Genomic DNA, 18201 nt, shown 5'->3' with positions numbered 1-18201 from the left:
AAGCCGGTGTAAGCAACACAATGTTATTGGGGTCCACCGCGTAGAAACAGATACTTCGGTGTATCTCGTCCATGCTCACCACATAGCCAAAATTAAACAAGTCCCATGAAACAACGAGCTAATGGAAACAGAAAGGTGAAAGGTAGAATGGCTTCAACTGTCAGTGCTGGATGCCACTGAGACGCAGCACGGCCGGCTGAGGCTGGTTTCTGTAGTGAAGTGGTCATCACGCTCGCCTTACACGCGAAAGGTGCCCGTTTCGAAAGTGGGCAGAAACTGCTTTGTTCTTCAACTGCGGACCTTTACATGGTCAGGAACGGAGCTTTCTTGCTTGCTTTCCTATCTGGAAACCTGCCTTCGAATTTGCTTGAACAAATGTGCTCTCGTAGTGAAATGTAATGCAACTCCATTTAATTACTGTGCAAAGCATTGTAAAGTTTATCTCCAACCTGGTTCTGTTCATATGCCATTCCGTTTGAGAGTGTAGTTACCGCCTTCTGATCCTTTCACGAAAAGCAGTACCGCATTTGCATTCCTTGCGCAGGCGGCCCGGTTCAAAGACAGGGAAGAAGCTGATGCGCTGGTGTCACAGCGCACCACGGATTCCTGAACTAGTCTGTCTGTCAAATGTACCCCAAAGTCGTCTCTGAAAGACCTCATTTGGAAGCTGTCTGTCGTTATTCAACGTGCGAGAGTTGGCACCAGAGGTCCTGAATCATGTTTTGGAGCAGTTCGCACGTTAGTGGCTCATTCAATCAGCAACAGCAATGAAAGAAATTACACTCTCAGAGGAACCTCTGGACTTGTGCTTTCATAGCGTCGCTAGTATTAAGGTGCGCCACGTGATCTAAGCCACGTCGGAACTGAAACGGAGGAATCGACAGAGAGGCTACAGAATGACATCGCATCCATTTGGTTTTCTTTAAATCACTGAGGAGCAGGAAAATGTACACGGGGAGGGCGAGTGGGGAAGTGAGGCAGTTCCAGCTCTGGTGAAATTCCTTCTTTGTGATTCACTCAGCAACCAGAGACTTGAGGGTGACTCAGGCGTGAGAGCTCTTCACATCGAGAACAAAAGGCACTCAAGGGCAGTTAGCACCTCTTCCGGAGAGGGGGTGGGGTGAGGTAATTACCTTTTGACTTCTGTTACTATGTTCAGAAACTGGCTTTTAGATTGAGGTGAACACAAACTGCATTTCTCATAAACACCATGGAATTTAGCAAAATTTATTGAGTCGCTTCTCCTCGATTCCCACACAGGTTTCCAACTCAGTTGGTATCCATGAGGCTCATGTCCAGGACTGAGCATCTCTGCAGCAAATTGCACGGTTAAGGTAAAAGGCAAGGAAAGTGGCATCTCGAACTGGCTCCGAGGTCAGAGCATTCTCACAATGTGATCTGTCGTTCTCGGATTGTAATGCTACCTCCGGTTTTAGGGTGGAGAACATTCTTTGGGACTCTTATTCTGCAAAACAGACACAGTGACTGTAACTCTGCTGCACGGTATGATGTGGAACACGGCCTGCTCAGCTTTGTGCATTTTCCCTGTAGTCCGGTGTGTTTCGTGTTCCGTGTAAACGTGAAAGGTGTCCTGTTTCGAGCAATGGGTGAAATCATTTAGCAAAGCAAGAATCGAAATTGCAGTAATGTCAAGCAGCTCATGGTAATTTGACCAAATCATAACCGATCATATGTTCTCACGCACTCACAGATACATTTGTAGCTGAAAAGAGTCTGAGACGATAGATTGATTTTTGTCTGGATTGATGGGCTATCATTATCTGCTGCGAAATTGATATTGTAGACGGGCACATCCCAGAAGCTGTGCGAGTCGGAGAGGGGTCGTGGACTCCTTTTCACGTGACTTTGCATGTGTTGTTATGCAGGAGCACAATTGGAAGTGCAAGAAAATGGGCGGCGCCGGCGGCTGGTAGTGTGGCCGAGCGGTCTAAGGCGCTGGATTAAGGCTTCAGTCTCGACAGAGGCGTGGGTTCGAATCCCACCGCTGCCATTTCTGCTGATCAACTCCAACGACGCCGCTTGTTCAAATGCGGTTTCGACCCCTACTGCATTGCTGTTTGAAACAGAAGAAAAATGAGTTTGCTTCCTGTGGAATTAACTGTGGTGTGGTAAAGCGCCAAATTTTCCGAAGTGTCTGTGCTGTCATGATCGTGTTCGCCTCCCGCGCGGAAAATCGCATGCAGCTCTACTGTTGCTTCACGTTCCAGGCAAGTTGAGATTTTACTGGAACCGAATGGAGACTGTTATTTCATCGCTGTTGTGAAACAAAGTCCTACGGTGACTCGACTCGTCGTTATTTGGTTTTCTGGCCAATGAGAAAATCGTTCCAATGAATTTCGATGTCATTTGTTATTGAATTTCTCCCATTTACTTCATCTCCATCCTGGACACATCCGAAGGGAAAGGTAATCTAATCGCGACTGTGATTGGTGAAATTCACTTTTTATGGCCCACTCTTATTATGTTCTTTCTTTCTCTCTTTTCAGCATTGTCTCGGAAGTGGTGGTGCACTCAGTCTCCAGTATGTTTGAAAGAGTAGTTTGGAATTGCCCTGTTGTTAGTTGTGAGATTACTTTATGGCTCATGCCCCCGGACTGTCTCACATTTAGCATTCATGCTCGCTGTGTCTAAAACTGCATTTGGTTTGCCAGTTTTGTTTGTGTTCCGTGTTAAATGCTTCCGAACAGACTAAATGATTGTGCCACAGACTGCGACGGCAAGCTCCGCTAAAAAGTAATCCTTTAAAGCCGGTGTAAGCAACACAATGTTATTGGGGTCCACCGCGTAGAAACAGATACTTCGGTGTATCTCGTCCATGCTCACCACATAGCCAAAATTAAACAAGTCCCATGAAACAACGAGCTAATGGAAACAGAAAGGTGAAAGGTAGAATGGCTTCAACTGTCAGTGCTGGATGCCACTGAGACGCAGCACGGCCGGCTGAGGCTGGTTTCTGTAGTGAAGTGGTCATCACGCTCGCCTTACACGCGAAAGGTGCCCGTTTCGAAAGTGGGCAGAAACTGCTTTGTTCTTCAACTGCGGACCTTTACATGGTCAGGAACGGAGCTTTCTTGCTTGCTTTCCTATCTGGAAACCTGCCTTCGAATTTGCTTGAACAAATGTGCTCTCGTAGTGAAATGTAATGCAACTCCATTTAATTACTGTGCAAAGCATTGTAAAGTTTATCTCCAACCTGGTTCTGTTCATATGCCATTCCGTTTGAGAGTGTAGTTACCGCCTTCTGATCCTTTCACGAAAAGCAGTACCGCATTTGCATTCCTTGCGCAGGCGGCCCGGTTCAAAGACAGGGAAGAAGCTGATGCGCTGGTGTCACAGCGCACCACGGATTCCTGAACTAGTCTGTCTGTCAAATGTACCCCAAAGTCGTCTCTGAAAGACCTCATTTGGAAGCTGTCTGTCGTTATTCAACGTGCGAGAGTTGGCACCAGAGGTCCTGAATCATGTTTTGGAGCAGTTCGCACGTTAGTGGCTCATTCAATCAGCAACAGCAATGAAAGAAATTACACTCTCAGAGGAACCTCTGGACTTGTGCTTTCATAGCGTCGCTAGTATTAAGGTGCGCCACGTGATCTAAGCCACGTCGGAACTGAAACGGAGGAATCGACAGAGAGGCTACAGAATGACATCGCATCCATTTGGTTTTCTTTAAATCACTGAGGAGCAGGAAAATGTACACGGGGAGGGCGAGTGGGGAAGTGAGGCAGTTCCAGCTCTGGTGAAATTCCTTCTTTGTGATTCACTCAGCAACCAGAGACGTGAGGGTGACTCAGGCGTGAGAGCTCTTCACATCGAGAACAAAAAGCACTCAAGGGCAGTTAGCACCTCTTCCGGAGAGGGGGTGGGGTGAGGTAATTACCTTTTGACTTCTGTTACTATGTTCAGAAACTGGCTTTTAGATTGAGGTGAACACAAACTGCATTTCTAATAAACACCATGGAATTTAGCAAAATGTATTGAGTCGCTTCTCCTCGATTCCCACACAGGTTTCCAACTCAGTTGGTATCCATGTGGCTCATGTCCAGGACTGAGCATCTCTGCAGCAAATTGTACGGTTAAGGTAAAAGGCAAGGAAAGTGGCATCTCGAACTGGCTCCGAGGTCAGAGCATTCTCACAATGTGATCTGTCGTTCTCGGATTGTAATGCTACCTCCGGTTTTAGGGTGGAGAACATTCTTTGGGACTCTTATTCTGCAAAACAGACACAGTGACTGTAACTCTGCTGCACGGTATGATGTGGAACACGGCCTGCTCAGCTTTGTGCATTTTCCCTGTAGTCCGGTGTGTTTCGTGTTCCGTGTAAACGTGAAAGGTGTCCTGTTTCGAGCAATGGGTGAAATCATTTAGCAAAGCAAGAATCGAAATTGCAGTAATGTCAAGCAGCTCATGGTAATTTGACCAAATCATAACCGATCATATGTTCTCACGCACTCACAGATACATTTGTAGCTGAAAAGAGTCTGAGACGATAGATTGATTTTTGTCTGGATTGATGGGCTATCATTATCTGCTGCGAAATTGATATTGTAGACGGGCACATCCCAGCAGCTGTGCGAGTCGGAGAGGGGTCGTGTACTCCTTTTCACGTGACTTTGCATGTGTTGTTATGCAGGAGCACAATTGGAAGTGCAAGAAAATGGGCGGCGCCGGCGGCTGGTAGTGTGGCCGAGCGGTCTAAGGCGCTGGATTAAGGCTCCAGTCTCGACAGAGGCGTGGGTTCGAATCCCACCGCTGCCATTTCTGCTGATCAACTCCAACGACGCCGCTTGTTCAAATGCGGTTTCGACCCCTACTGCATTTCTGTTTGAAACAGAAGAAAAATGAGTTTGCTTCCTGTGGAATTAACTGTGGTGTGGTAAAGCGCCAAATTTTCCGAAGTGTCTGTGCTGTCATGATCGTGTTCGCCTCCCGCGCGGAAAATCGCATGCAGCTCTACTGTTGCTTCACGTTCCAGGCAAGTTGAGATTTTACTGGAACCGAATGGAGACTGTTATTTCATCGCTGTTGTGAAACAAAGTCCTACGGTGACTCGACTCGTCGTTATTTGGTTTTCTGGCCAATGAGAAAATCGTTCCAATGAATTTCGATGTCATTTGTTATTGAATTTCTCCCATTTACTTCATCTCCATCCTGGACACATCCGAAGGGAAAGGTAATCTAATCGCGACTGTGATTGGTGAAATTCACTTTTTATGGCCCACTCTTATTATGTTCTTTCTTTCTCTCTTTTCAGCATTGTCTCGGAAGTGGTGGTGCACTCAGTCTCCAGTATGTTTGAAAGAGTAGTTTGGAATTGCCCTGTTGTTAGTTGTGAGATTACTTTATGGCTCATGCCCCCGGACTGTCTCACATTTAGCATTCATGCTCGCTGTGTCTAAAACTGCATTTGGTTTGCCAGTTTTGTTTGTGTTCCGTGTTAAATGCTTCCGAACAGACTAAATGATTGTGCCACAGACTGCGACGGCAAGCTCCGCTAAAAAGTAATCCTTTAAAGCCGGTGTAAGCAACACAATGTTATTGGGGTCCACCGCGTAGAAACAGATACTTCGGTGTATCTCGTCCATGCTCACCACATAGCCAAAATTAAACAAGTCCCATGAAACAACGAGCTAATGGAAACAGAAAGGTGAAAGGTAGAATGGCTTCAACTGTCAGTGCTGGATGCCACTGAGACGCAGCACGGCCGGCTGAGGCTGGTTTCTGTAGTGAAGTGGTCATCACGCTCGCCTTACACGCGAAAGGTGCCCGTTTCGAAAGTGGGCAGAAACTGCTTTGTTCTTCAACTGCGGACCTTTACATGGTCAGGAACGGAGCTTTCTTGCTTGCTTTCCTATCTGGAAACCTGCCTTCGAATTTGCTTGAACAAATGTGCTCTCGTAGTGAAATGTAATGCAACTCCATTTAATTACTGTGCAAAGCATTGTAAAGTTTATCTCCAACCTGGTTCTGTTCATATGCCATTCCGTTTGAGAGTGTAGTTACCGCCTTCTGATCCTTTCACGAAAAGCAGTACCGCATTTGCATTCCTTGCGCAGGCGGCCCGGTTCAAAGACAGGGAAGAAGCTGATGCGCTGGTGTCACAGCGCACCACGGATTCCTGAACTAGTCTGTCTGTCAAATGTACCCCAAAGTCGTCTCTGAAAGACCTCATTTGGAAGCTGTCTGTCGTTATTCAACGTGCGAGAGTTGGCACCAGAGGTCCTGAATCATGTTTTGGAGCAGTTCGCACGTTAGTGGCTCATTCAATCAGCAACAGCAATGAAAGAAATTACACTCTCAGAGGAACCTCTGGACTTGTGCTTTCATAGCGTCGCTAGTATTAAGGTGCGCCACGTGATCTAAGCCACGTCGGAACTGAAACGGAGGAATCGACAGAGAGGCTACAGAATGACATCGCATCCATTTGGTTTTCTTTAAATCACTGAGGAGCAGGAAAATGTACACGGGGAGGGCGAGTGGGGAAGTGAGGCAGTTCCAGCTCTGGTGAAATTCCTTCTTTGTGATTCACTCAGCAACCAGAGACGTGAGGGTGACTCAGGCGTGAGAGCTCTTCACATCGAGAACAAAAAGCACTCAAGGGCAGTTAGCACCTCTTCCGGAGAGGGGGTGGGGTGAGGTAATTACCTTTTGACTTCTGTTACTATGTTCAGAAACTGGCTTTTAGATTGAGGTGAACACAAACTGCATTTCTCATAAACACCATGGAATTTAGCAAAATTTATTGAGTCGCTTCTCCTCGATTCCCACACAGGTTTCCAACTCAGTTGGTATCCATGAGGCTCATGTCCAGGACTGAGCATCTCTGCAGCAAATTGCACGGTTAAGGTAAAAGGCAAGGAAAGTGGCATCTCGAACTGGCTCCGAGGTCAGAGCATTCTCACAATGTGATCTGTCGTTCTCGGATTGTAATGCTACCTCCGGTTTTAGGGTGGAGAACATTCTTTGGGACTCTTATTCTGCAAAACAGACACAGTGACTGTAACTCTGCTGCACGGTATGATGTGGAACACGGCCTGCTCAGCTTTGTGCATTTTCCCTGTAGTCCGGTGTGTTTCGTGTTCCGTGTAAACGTGAAAGGTGTCCTGTTTCGAGCAATGGGTGAAATCATTTAGCAAAGCAAGAATCGAAATTGCAGTAATGTCAAGCAGCTCATGGTAATTTGACCAAATCATAACCGATCATATGTTCTCACGCACTCACAGATACATTTGTAGCTGAAAAGAGTCTGAGACGATAGATTGATTTTTGTCTGGATTGATGGGCTATCATTATCTGCTGCGAAATTGATATTGCAGACGGGCACATCCCAGCAGCTGTGCGAGTCGGAGAGGGGTCGTGGACTCCTTTTCACGTGACTTTGCATGTGTTGTTATGCAGGAGCACAATTGGAAGTGCAAGAAAATGGGCGGCGCCGGCGGCTGGTAGTGTGGCCGAGCGGTCTAAGGCGCTGGATTAAGGCTCCAGTCTCGACAGAGGCGTGGGTTCGAATCCCACCGCTGCCATTTCTGCTGATCAACTCCAACGACGCCGCTTGTTCAAATGCGGTTTCGACCCCTACTGCATTTCTGTTTGAAACAGAAGAAAAATGAGTTTGCTTCCTGTGGAATTAACTGTGGTGTGGTAAAGCGCCAAATTTTCCGAAGTGTCTGTGCTGTCATGATCGTGTTCGCCTCCCGCGCGGAAAATCGCATGCAGCTCTACTGTTGCTTCACGTTCCAGGCAAGTTGAGATTTTACTGGAACCGAATGGAGACTGTTATTTCATCGCTGTTGTGAAACAAAGTCCTACGGTGACTCGACTCGTCGTTATTTGGTTTTCTGGCCAATGAGAAAATCGTTCCAATGAATTTCGATGTCATTTGTTATTGAATTTCTCCCATTTACTTCATCTCCATCCTGGACACATCCGAAGGGAAAGGTAATCTAATCGCGACTGTGATTGGTGAAATTCACTTTTTATGGCCCACTCTTATTATGCTCTTTCTTTCTCTCTTTTCAGCATTGTCTCGGAAGTGGTGGTGCACTCAGTCTCCAGTATGTTTGAAAGAGTAGTTTGGAATTGCCCTGTTGTTAGTTGTGAGATTACTTTATGGCTCATGCCCCCGGACTGTCTCACATTTAGCATTCATGCTCGCTGTGTCTAAAACTGCATTTGGTTTGCCAGTTTTGTTTGTGTTCCGTGTTAAATGCTTCCGAACAGACTAAATGATTGTGCCACAGACTGCGACGGCAAGCTCCGCTAAAAAGTAATCCTTTAAAGCCGGTGTAAGCAACACAATGTTATTGGGGTCCACCGCGTAGAAACAGATACTTCGGTGTATCTCGTCCATGCTCACCACATAGCCAAAATTAAACAAGTCCCATGAAACAACGAGCTAATGGAAACAGAAAGGTGAAAGGTAGAATGGCTTCAACTGTCAGTGCTGGATGCCACTGAGACGCAGCACGGCCGGCTGAGGCTGGTTTCTGTAGTGAAGTGGTCATCACGCTCGCCTTACACGCGAAAGGTGCCCGTTTCGAAAGTGGGCAGAAACTGCTTTGTTCTTCAACTGCGGACCTTTACATGGTCAGGAACGGAGCTTTCTTGCTTGCTTTCCTATCTGGAAACCTGCCTTCGAATTTGCTTGAACAAATGTGCTCTCGTAGTGAAATGTAATGCAACTCCATTTAATTACTGTGCAAAGCATTGTAAAGTTTATCTCCAACCTGGTTCTGTTCATATGCCATTCCGTTTGAGAGTGTAGTTACCGCCTTCTGATCCTTTCACGAAAAGCAGTACCGCATTTGCATTCCTTGCGCAGGCGGCCCGGTTCAAAGACAGGGAAGAAGCTGATGCGCTGGTGTCACAGCGCACCACGGATTCCTGAACTAGTCTGTCTGTCAAATGTACCCCAAAGTCGTCTCTGAAAGACCTCATTTGGAAGCTGTCTGTCGTTATTCAACGTGCGAGAGTTGGCACCAGAGGTCCTGAATCATGTTTTGGAGCAGTTCGCACGTTAGTGGCTCATTCAATCAGCAACAGCAATGAAAGAAATTACACTCTCAGAGGAACCTCTGGACTTGTGCTTTCATAGCGTCGCTAGTATTAAGGTGCGCCACGTGATCTAAGCCACGTCGGAACTGAAACGGAGGAATCGACAGAGAGGCTACAGAATGACATCGCATCCATTTGGTTTTCTTTAAATCACTGAGGAGCAGGAAAATGTACACGGGGAGGGCGAGTGGGGAAGTGAGGCAGTTCCAGCTCTGGTGAAATTCCTTCTTTGTGATTCACTCAGCAACCAGAGACGTGAGGGTGACTCAGGCGTGAGAGCTCTTCACATCGAGAACAAAAAGCACTCAAGGGCAGTTAGCACCTCTTCCGGAGAGGGGGTGGGGTGAGGTAATTACCTTTTGACTTCTGTTACTATGTTCAGAAACTGGCCTTTAGATTGAGGTGAACACAAACTGCATTTCTCATAAACACCATGGAATTTAGCAAAATGTATTGAGTCGCTTCTCCTCGATTCCCACACAGGTTTCCAACTCAGTTGGTATCCATGAGGCTCATGTCCAGGACTGAGCATCTCTGCAGCAAATTGCACGGTTAAGGTAAAAGGCAAGGAAAGTGGCATCTCGAACTGGCTCCGAGGTCAGAGCATTCTCACAATGTGATCTGTCGTTCTCGGATTGTAATGCTACCTCCGGTTTTAGGGTGGAGAACATTCTTTGGGACTCTTATTCTGCAAAACAGACACAGTGACTGTAACTCTGCTGCACGGTATGATGTGGAACACGGCCTGCTCAGCTTTGTGCATTTTCCCTGTAGTCCGGTGTGTTTCGTGTTCCGTGTAAACGTGAAAGGTGTCCTGTTTCGAGCAATGGGTGAAATCATTTAGCAAAGCAAGAATCGAAATTGCAGTAATGTCAAGCAGCTCATGGTAATTTGACCAAATCATAACCGATCATATGTTCTCACGCACTCACAGATACATTTGTAGCTGAAAAGAGTCTGAGACGATAGATTGATTTTTGTCTGGATTGATGGGCTATCATTATCTGCTGCGAAATTGATATTGTAGACGGGCACATCCCAGCAGCTGTGCGAGTCGGAGAGGGGTCGTGGACTCCTTTTCACGTGACTTTGCATGTGTTGTTATGCAGGAGCACAATTGGAAGTGCAAGAAAATGGGCGGCGCCGGCGGCTGGTAGTGTGGCCGAGCGGTCTAAGGCGCTGGATTAAGGCTCCAGTCTCGACAGAGGCGTGGGTTCGAATCCCACCGCTGCCATTTCTGCTGATCAACTCCAACGACGCCGCTTGTTCAAATGCGGTTTCGACCCCTACTGCATTTCTGTTTGAAACAGAAGAAAAATGAGTTTGCTTCCTGTGGAATTAACTGTGGTGTGGTAAAGCGCCAAATTTTCCGAAGTGTCTGTGCTGTCATGATCGTGTTCGCCTCCCGCGCGGAAAATCGCATGCAGCTCTACTGTTGCTTCACGTTCCAGGCAAGTTGAGATTTTACTGGAACCGAATGGAGACTGTTATTTCATCGCTGTTGTGAAACAAAGTCCTACGGTGACTCGACTCGTCGTTATTTGGTTTTCTGGCCAATGAGAAAATCGTTCCAATGAATTTCGATGTCATTTGTTATTGAATTTCTCCCATTTACTTCATCTCCATCCTGGACACATCCGAAGGGAAAGGTAATCTAATCGCGACTGTGATTGGTGAAATTCACTTTTTATGGCCCACTCTTATTATGTTCTTTCTTTCTCTCTTTTCAGCATTGTCTCGGAAGTGGTGGTGCACTCAGTCTCCAGTATGTTTGAAAGAGTAGTTTGGAATTGCCCTGTTGTTAGTTGTGAGATTACTTTATGGCTCATGCCCCCGGACTGTCTCACATTTAGCATTCATGCTCGCTGTGTCTAAAACTGCATTTGGTTTGCCAGTTTTGTTTGTGTTCCGTGTTAAATGCTTCCGAACAGACTAAATGATTGTGCCACAGACTGCGACGGCAAGCTCCGCTAAAAAGTAATCCTTTAAAGCCGGTGTAAGCAACACAATGTTATTGGGGTCCACCGCGTAGAAACAGATACTTCGGTGTATCTCGTCCATGCTCACCACATAGCCAAAATTAAACAAGTCCCATGAAACAACGAGCTAATGGAAACAGAAAGGTGAAAGGTAGAATGGCTTCAACTGTCAGTGCTGGATGCCACTGAGACGCAGCACGGCCGGCTGAGGCTGGTTTCTGTAGTGAAGTGGTCATCACGCTCGCCTTACACGCGAAAGGTGCCCGTTTCGAAAGTGGGCAGAAACTGCTTTGTTCTTCAACTGCGGACCTTTACATGGTCAGGAACGGAGCTTTCTTGCTTGCTTTCCTATCTGGAAACCTGCCTTCGAATTTGCTTGAACAAATGTGCTCTCGTAGTGAAATGTAATGCAACTCCATTTAATTACTGTGCAAAGCATTGTAAAGTTTATCTCCAACCTGGTTCTGTTCATATGCCATTCCGTTTGAGAGTGTAGTTACCGCCTTCTGATCCTTTCACGAAAAGCAGTACCGCATTTGCATTCCTTGCGCAGGCGGCCCGGTTCAAAGACAGGGAAGAAGCTGATGCGCTGGTGTCACAGCGCACCACGGATTCCTGAACTAGTCTGTCTGTCAAATGTACCCCAAAGTCGTCTCTGAAAGACCTCATTTGGAAGCTGTCTGTCGTTATTCAACGTGCGAGAGTTGGCACCAGAGGTCCTGAATCATGTTTTGGAGCAGTTCGCACGTTAGTGGCTCATTCAATCAGCAACAGCAATGAAAGAAATTACACTCTCAGAGGAACCTCTGGACTTGTGCTTTCATAGCGTCGCTAGTATTAAGGTGCGCCACGTGATCTAAGCCACGTCGGAACTGAAACGGAGGAATCGACAGAGAGGCTACAGAATGACATCGCATCCATTTGGTTTTCTTTAAATCACTGAGGAGCAGGAAAATGTACACGGGGAGGGCGAGTGGGGAAGTGAGGCAGTTCCAGCTCTGGTGAAATTCCTTCTTTGTGATTCACTCAGCAACCAGAGACGTGAGGGTGACTCAGGCGTGAGAGCTCTTCACATCGAGAACAAAAAGCACTCAAGGGCAGTTAGCACCTCTTCCGGAGAGGGGGTGGGGTGAGGTAATTACCTTTTGACTTCTGTTACTATGTTCAGAAACTGGCCTTTAGATTGAGGTGAACACAAACTGCATTTCTCATAAACACCATGGAATTTAGCAAAATTTATTGAGTCGCTTCTCCTCGATTCCCACACAGGTTTCCAACTCAGTTGGTATCCATGAGGCTCATGTCCAGGACTGAGCATCTCTGCAGCAAATTGCACGGTTAAGGTAAAAGGCAAGGAAAGTGGCATCTCGAACTGGCTCCGAGGTCAGAGCATTCTCACAATGTGATCTGTCGTTCTCGGATTGTAATGCTACCTCCGGTTTTAGGGTGGAGAACATTCTTTGGGACTCTTATTCTGCAAAACAGACACAGTGACTGTAACTCTGCTGCACGGTATGATGTGGAACACGCCCTGCTCAGCTTTGTGCATTTTCCCTGTAGTCCGGTGTGTTTCGTGTTCCGTGTAAACGTGAAAGGTGTCCTGTTTCGAGCAATGGGTGAAATCATTTAGCAAAGCAAGAATCGAAATTGCAGTAATGTCAAGCAGCTCATGGTAATTTGACCAAATCATAACCGATCATATGTTCTCACGCACTCACAGATACATTTGTAGCTGAAAAGAGTCTGAGACGATAGATTGATTTTTGTCTGGATTGATGGGCTATCATTATCTGCTGCGAAATTGATATTGTAGACGGGCACATCCCAGCAGCTGTGCGAGTCGGAGAGGGGTCGTGGACTCCTTTTCACGTGACTTTGCATGTGTTGTTATGCAGGAGCACAATTGGAAGTGCAAGAAAATGGGCGGCGCCGGCGGCTGGTAGTGTGGCCGAGCGGTCTAAGGCGCTGGATTAAGGCTCCAGTCTCGACAGAGGCGTGGGTTCGAATCCCACCGCTGCCATTTCTGCTGATCAACTCCAACGACGCCGCTTGTTCAAATGCGGTTTCGACCCCTGCTGCATTTCTGTTTGAAACAGAAGAAAAATGAGTTTGCTTCCTGTGGAATTAACTGTGGTGTGGTAAAGCGCCAAATTTTCCGAAGTGTCTGTGCTGTCATGATCGTGTTCGCCTCCCGCGCGGAAAATCGCATGCAGCTCTACTGTTGCTTCACGTTCCAGGCAAGTTGAGATTTTACTGGAACCGAATGGAGACTGTTATTTCATCGCTGTTGTGAAACAAAGTCCTACGGTGACTCGACTCGTCGTTATTTGGTTTTCTGGCCAATGAGAAAATCGTTCCAATGAATTTCGATGTCATTTGTTATTGAATTTCTCCCATTTACTTCATCTCCATCCTGGACACATCCGAAGGGAAAGGTAATCTAATCGCGACTGTGATTGGTGAAATTCACTTTTTATGGCCCACTCTTATTATGTTCTTTCTTTCTCTCTTTTCAGCATTGTCTCGGAAGTGGTGGTGCACTCAGTCTCCAGTATGTTTGAAAGAGTAGTTTGGAATTGCCCTGTTGTTAGTTGTGAGATTACTTTATGGCTCATGCCCCCGGACTGTCTCACATTTAGCATTCATGCTCGCTGTGTCTAAAACTGCATTTGGTTTGCCAGTTTTGTTTGTGTTCCGTGTTAAATGCTTCCGAACAGACTAAATGATTGTGCCACAGACTGCGACGGCAAGCTCCGCTAAAAAGTAATCCTTTAAAGCCGGTGTAAGCAACACAATGTTATTGGGGTCCACCGCGTAGAAACAGATACTTCGGTGTATCTCGTCCATGCTCACCACATAGCCAAAATTAAACAAGTCCCATGAAACAACGAGCTAATGGAAACAGAAAGGTGAAAGGTAGAATGGCTTCAACTGTCAGTGCTGGATGCCACTGAGACGCAGCACGGCCGGCTGAGGCTGGTTTCTGTAGTGAAGTGGTCATCACGCTCGCCTTACACGCGAAAGGTGCCCGTTTCGAAAGTGGGCAGAAACTGCTTTGTTCTTCAACTGCGGACCTTTACATGGTCAGGAACGGAGCTTTCTTGCTTGCTTTCCTATCTGGAAACCTGCCTTCGAATTTGCTTGAACAAATGTGCTCTCGTAGTGAAATGTAATGCAACTCCATTTAATTACTGTGCAAAGCATTGTAAAGTTTATCTCCAACCTGGTTCTGTTCATATGCCATTCCGTTTGAGAGTGTAGTTACCGCCTTCTGATCCTTTCACGAAAAGCAGTACCGCATTTGCATTCCTTGCGCAGGCGGCCCGGTTCAAAGACAGGGAAGAAGCTGATGCGCTGGTGTCACAGCGCACCACGGATTCCTGAACTAGTCTGTCTGTCAAATGTACCCCAAAGTCGTCTCTGAAAGACCTCATTTGGAAGCTGTCTGTCGTTATTCAACGTGCGAGAGTTGGCACCAGAGGTCCTGAATCATGTTTTGGAGCAGTTCGCACGTTAGTGGCTCATTCAATCAGCAACAGCAATGAAAGAAATTACACTCTCAGAGGAACCTCTGGACTTGTGCTTTCATAGCGTCGCTAGTATTAAGGTGCGCCACGTGATCTAAGCCACGTCGGAACTGAAACGGAGGAATCGACAGAGAGGCTACAGAATGACATCGCATCCATTTGGTTTTCTTTAAATCACTGAGGAGCAGGAAAATGTACACGGGGAGGGCGAGTGGGGAAGTGAGGCAGTTCCAGCTCTGGTGAAATTCCTTCTTTGTGATTCACTCAGCAACCAGAGACGTGAGGGTGACTCAGGCGTGAGAGCTCTTCACATCGAGAACAAAAAGCACTCAAGGGCAGTTAGCACCTCTTCCGGAGAGGGGGTGGGGTGAGGTAATTACCTTTTGACTTCTGTTACTATGTTCAGAAACTGGCTTTTAGATTGAGGTGAACACAAACTGCATTTCTCATAAACACCATGGAATTTAGCAAAATTTATTGAGTCGCTTCTCCTCGATTCCCACACAGGTTTCCAACTCAGTTGGTATCCATGAGGCTCATGTCCAGGACTGAGCATCTCTGCAGCAAATTGCACGGTTAAGGTAAAAGGCAAGGAAAGTGGCATCTCGAACTGGCTCCGAGGTCAGAGCATTCTCACAATGTGATCTGTCGTTCTCGGATTGTAATGCTACCTCCGGTTTTAGGGTGGAGAACATTCTTTGGGACTCTTATTCTGCAAAACAGACACAGTGACTGTAACTCTGCTGCACGGTATGATGTGGAACACGGCCTGCTCAGCTTTGTGCATTTTCCCTGTAGTCCGGTGTGTTTCGTGTTCCGTGTAAACGTGAAAGGTGTCCTGTTTCGAGCAATGGGTGAAATCATTTAGCAAAGCAAGAATCGAAATTGCAGTAATGTCAAGCAGCTCATGGTAATTTGACCAAATCATAACCGATCATATGTTCTCACGCACTCACAGATACATTTGTAGCTGAAAAGAGTCTGAGACGATAGATTGATTTTTGTCTGGATTGATGGGCTATCATTATCTGCTGCGAAATTGATATTGTAGACGGGCACATCCCAGCAGCTGTGCGAGTCGGAGAGGGGTCGTGTACTCCTTTTCACGTGACTTTGCATGTGTTGTTATGCAGGAGCACAATTGGAAGTGCAAGAAAATGGGCGGCGCCGGCGGCTGGTAGTGTGGCCGAGCGGTCTAAGGCGCTGGATTAAGGCTCCAGTCTCGACAGAGGCGTGGGTTCGAATCCCACCGCTGCCATTTCTGCTGATCAACTCCAACGACGCCGCTTGTTCAAATGCGGTTTCGACCCCTACTGCATTTCTGTTTGAAACAGAAGAAAAATGAGTTTGCTTCCTGTGGAATTTACTGTGGTGTGGTAAAGCGCCAAATTTTCCGAAGTGTCTGTGCTGTCATGATCGTGTTCGCCTCCCGCGCGGAAAATCGCATGCAGCTCTACTGTTGCTTCACGTTCCAGGCAAGTTGAGATTTTACTGGAACCGAATGGAGACTGTTATTTCATCGCTGTTGTGAAACAAAGTCCTACGGTGACTCGACTCGTCGTTATTTGGTTTTCTGGCCAATGAGAAAATCGTTCCAATGAATTTCGATGTCATTTGTTATTGAATTTCTCCCATTTACTTCATCTCCATCCTGGACACATCCGAAGGGAAAGGTAATCTAATCGCGACTGTGATTGGTGAAATTCACTTTTTATGGCCCACTCTTATTATGTTCTTTCTTTCTCTCTTTTCAGCATTGTCTCGGAAGTGGTGGTGCACTCAGTCTCCAGTATGTTTGAAAGAGTAGTTTGGAATTGCCCTGTTGTTAGTTGTGAGATTACTTTATGGCTCATGCCCCCGGACTGTCTCACATTTAGCATTCATGCTCGCTGTGTCTAAAACTGCATTTGGTTTGCCAGTTTTGTTTGTGTTCCGTGTTAAATGCTTCCGAACAGACTAAATGATTGTGCCACAGACTGCGACGGCAAGCTCCGCTAAAAAGTAATCCTTTAAAGCCGGTGTAAGCAACACAATGTTATTGGGGTCCACCGCGTAGAAACAGATACTTCGGTGTATCTCGTCCATGCTCACCACATAGCCAAAATTAAACAAGTCCCATGAAACAACGAGCTAATGGAAACAGAAAGGTGAAAGGTAGAATGGCTTCAACTGTCAGTGCTGGATGCCACTGAGACGCAGCACGGCCGGCTGAGGCTGGTTTCTGTAGTGAAGTGGTCATCACGCTCGCCTTACACGCGAAAGGTGCCCGTTTCGAAAGTGGGCAGAAACTGCTTTGTTCTTCAACTGCGGACCTTTACATGGTCAGGAACGGAGCTTTCTTGCTTGCTTTCCTATCTGGAAACCTGCCTTCGAATTTGCTTGAACAAATGTGCTCTCGTAGTGAAATGTAATGCAACTCCATTTAATTACTGTGCAAAGCATTGTAAAGTTTATCTCCAACCTGGTTCTGTTCATATGCCATTCCGTTTGAGAGTGTAGTTACCGCCTTCTGATCCTTTCACGAAAAGCAGTACCGCATTTGCATTCCTTGCGCAGGCGGCCCGGTTCAAAGACAGGGAAGAAGCTGATGCGCTGGTGTCACAGCGCACCACGGATTCCTGAACTAGTCTGTCTGTCAAATGTACCCCAAAGTCGTCTCTGAAAGACCTCATTTGGAAGCTGTCTGTCGTTATTCAACGTGCGAGAGTTGGCACCAGAGGTCCTGAATCATGTTTTGGAGCAGTTCGCACGTTAGTGGCTCATTCAATCAGCAACAGCAATGAAAGAAATTACACTCTCAGAGGAACCTCTGGACTTGTGCTTTCATAGCGTCGCTAGTATTAAGGTGCGCCACGTGATCTAAGCCACGTCGGAACTGAAACGGAGGAATCGACAGAGAGGCTACAGAATGACATCGCATCCATTTGGTTTTCTTTAAATCACTGAGGAGCAGGAAAATGTACACGGGGAGGGCGAGTGGGGAAGTGAGGCAGTTCCAGCTCTGGTGAAATTCCTTCTTTGTGATTCACTCAGCAACCAGAGACGTGAGGGTGACTCAGGCGTGAGAGCTCTTCACATCGAGAACAAAAAGCACTCAAGGGCAGTTAGCACATCTTCCGGAGAGGGGGTGGGGTGAGGTAATTACCTTTTGACTTCTGTTACTATGTTCAGAAACTGGCTTTTAGATTGAGGTGAACACAAACTGCATTTCTCATAAACACCATGGAATTTAGCAAAATTTATTGAGTCGCTTCTCCTCGATTCCCACACAGGTTTCCAACTCAGTTGGTATCCATGAGGCTCATGTCCAGGACTGAGCATCTCTGCAGCAAATTGCACGGTTAAGGTAAAATGCAAGGAAAGTGGCATCTCGAACTGGCTCCGAGGTCAGAGCATTCTCACAATGTGATCTGTCGTTCTCGGATTGTAATGCTACCTCCGGTTTTAGGGTGGAGAACATTCTTTGGGACTCTTATTCTGCAAAACAGACACAGTGACTGTAACTCTGCTGCACGGTATGATGTGGAACACGGCCTGCTCAGCTTTGTGCATTTTCCCTGTAGTCCGGTGTGTTTCGTGTTCCGTGTAAACGTGAAAGGTGTCCTGTTTCGAGCAATGGGTGA

At 46.7% G+C, this 18201-nt stretch overlaps 5 non-coding genes across 5 annotated transcripts; all 5 read left to right on the top strand.

Annotated features, from left to right (window-relative positions):
• Positions 1–4694: 4694 nt before the first annotated feature.
• On the top strand, positions 4695–4776 carry trnal-aag (transfer RNA leucine (anticodon AAG)). Its single transcript has one exon. It is a non-coding gene; the product is annotated as a tRNA-Leu (tRNA).
• Positions 4777–7459: 2683 nt separating this feature from the next.
• On the top strand, positions 7460–7541 carry trnal-aag (transfer RNA leucine (anticodon AAG)). The gene has a single exon. It is a non-coding gene; the product is annotated as a tRNA-Leu (tRNA).
• Positions 7542–10224: 2683 nt separating this feature from the next.
• trnal-aag (transfer RNA leucine (anticodon AAG)) lies at positions 10225–10306 on the top strand. Its single transcript has one exon. It is a non-coding gene; the product is annotated as a tRNA-Leu (tRNA).
• A 2683-nt stretch (positions 10307–12989) lies between these two features.
• Positions 12990–13071, top strand: trnal-aag (transfer RNA leucine (anticodon AAG)). The gene has a single exon. It is a non-coding gene; the product is annotated as a tRNA-Leu (tRNA).
• A 2683-nt stretch (positions 13072–15754) lies between these two features.
• Positions 15755–15836, top strand: trnal-aag (transfer RNA leucine (anticodon AAG)). The gene has a single exon. It is a non-coding gene; the product is annotated as a tRNA-Leu (tRNA).
• The last annotated feature ends 2365 nt before the right edge of the window (positions 15837–18201 follow it).

Source organism: Chiloscyllium plagiosum, unplaced genomic scaffold (genome assembly GCF_037043375.1).
Source record: "Chiloscyllium plagiosum isolate Xiang-an unplaced genomic scaffold, Cpla_swu_hap1 HiC_scaffold_18, whole genome shotgun sequence".
In the NCBI taxonomy this organism is placed as follows: domain Eukaryota; kingdom Metazoa; phylum Chordata; class Chondrichthyes; order Orectolobiformes; family Hemiscylliidae; genus Chiloscyllium; species Chiloscyllium plagiosum.
The sequence above is the reverse complement of the archived record's forward strand: the minus strand, read 5'-3'. Positions and strand labels throughout refer to the sequence as shown.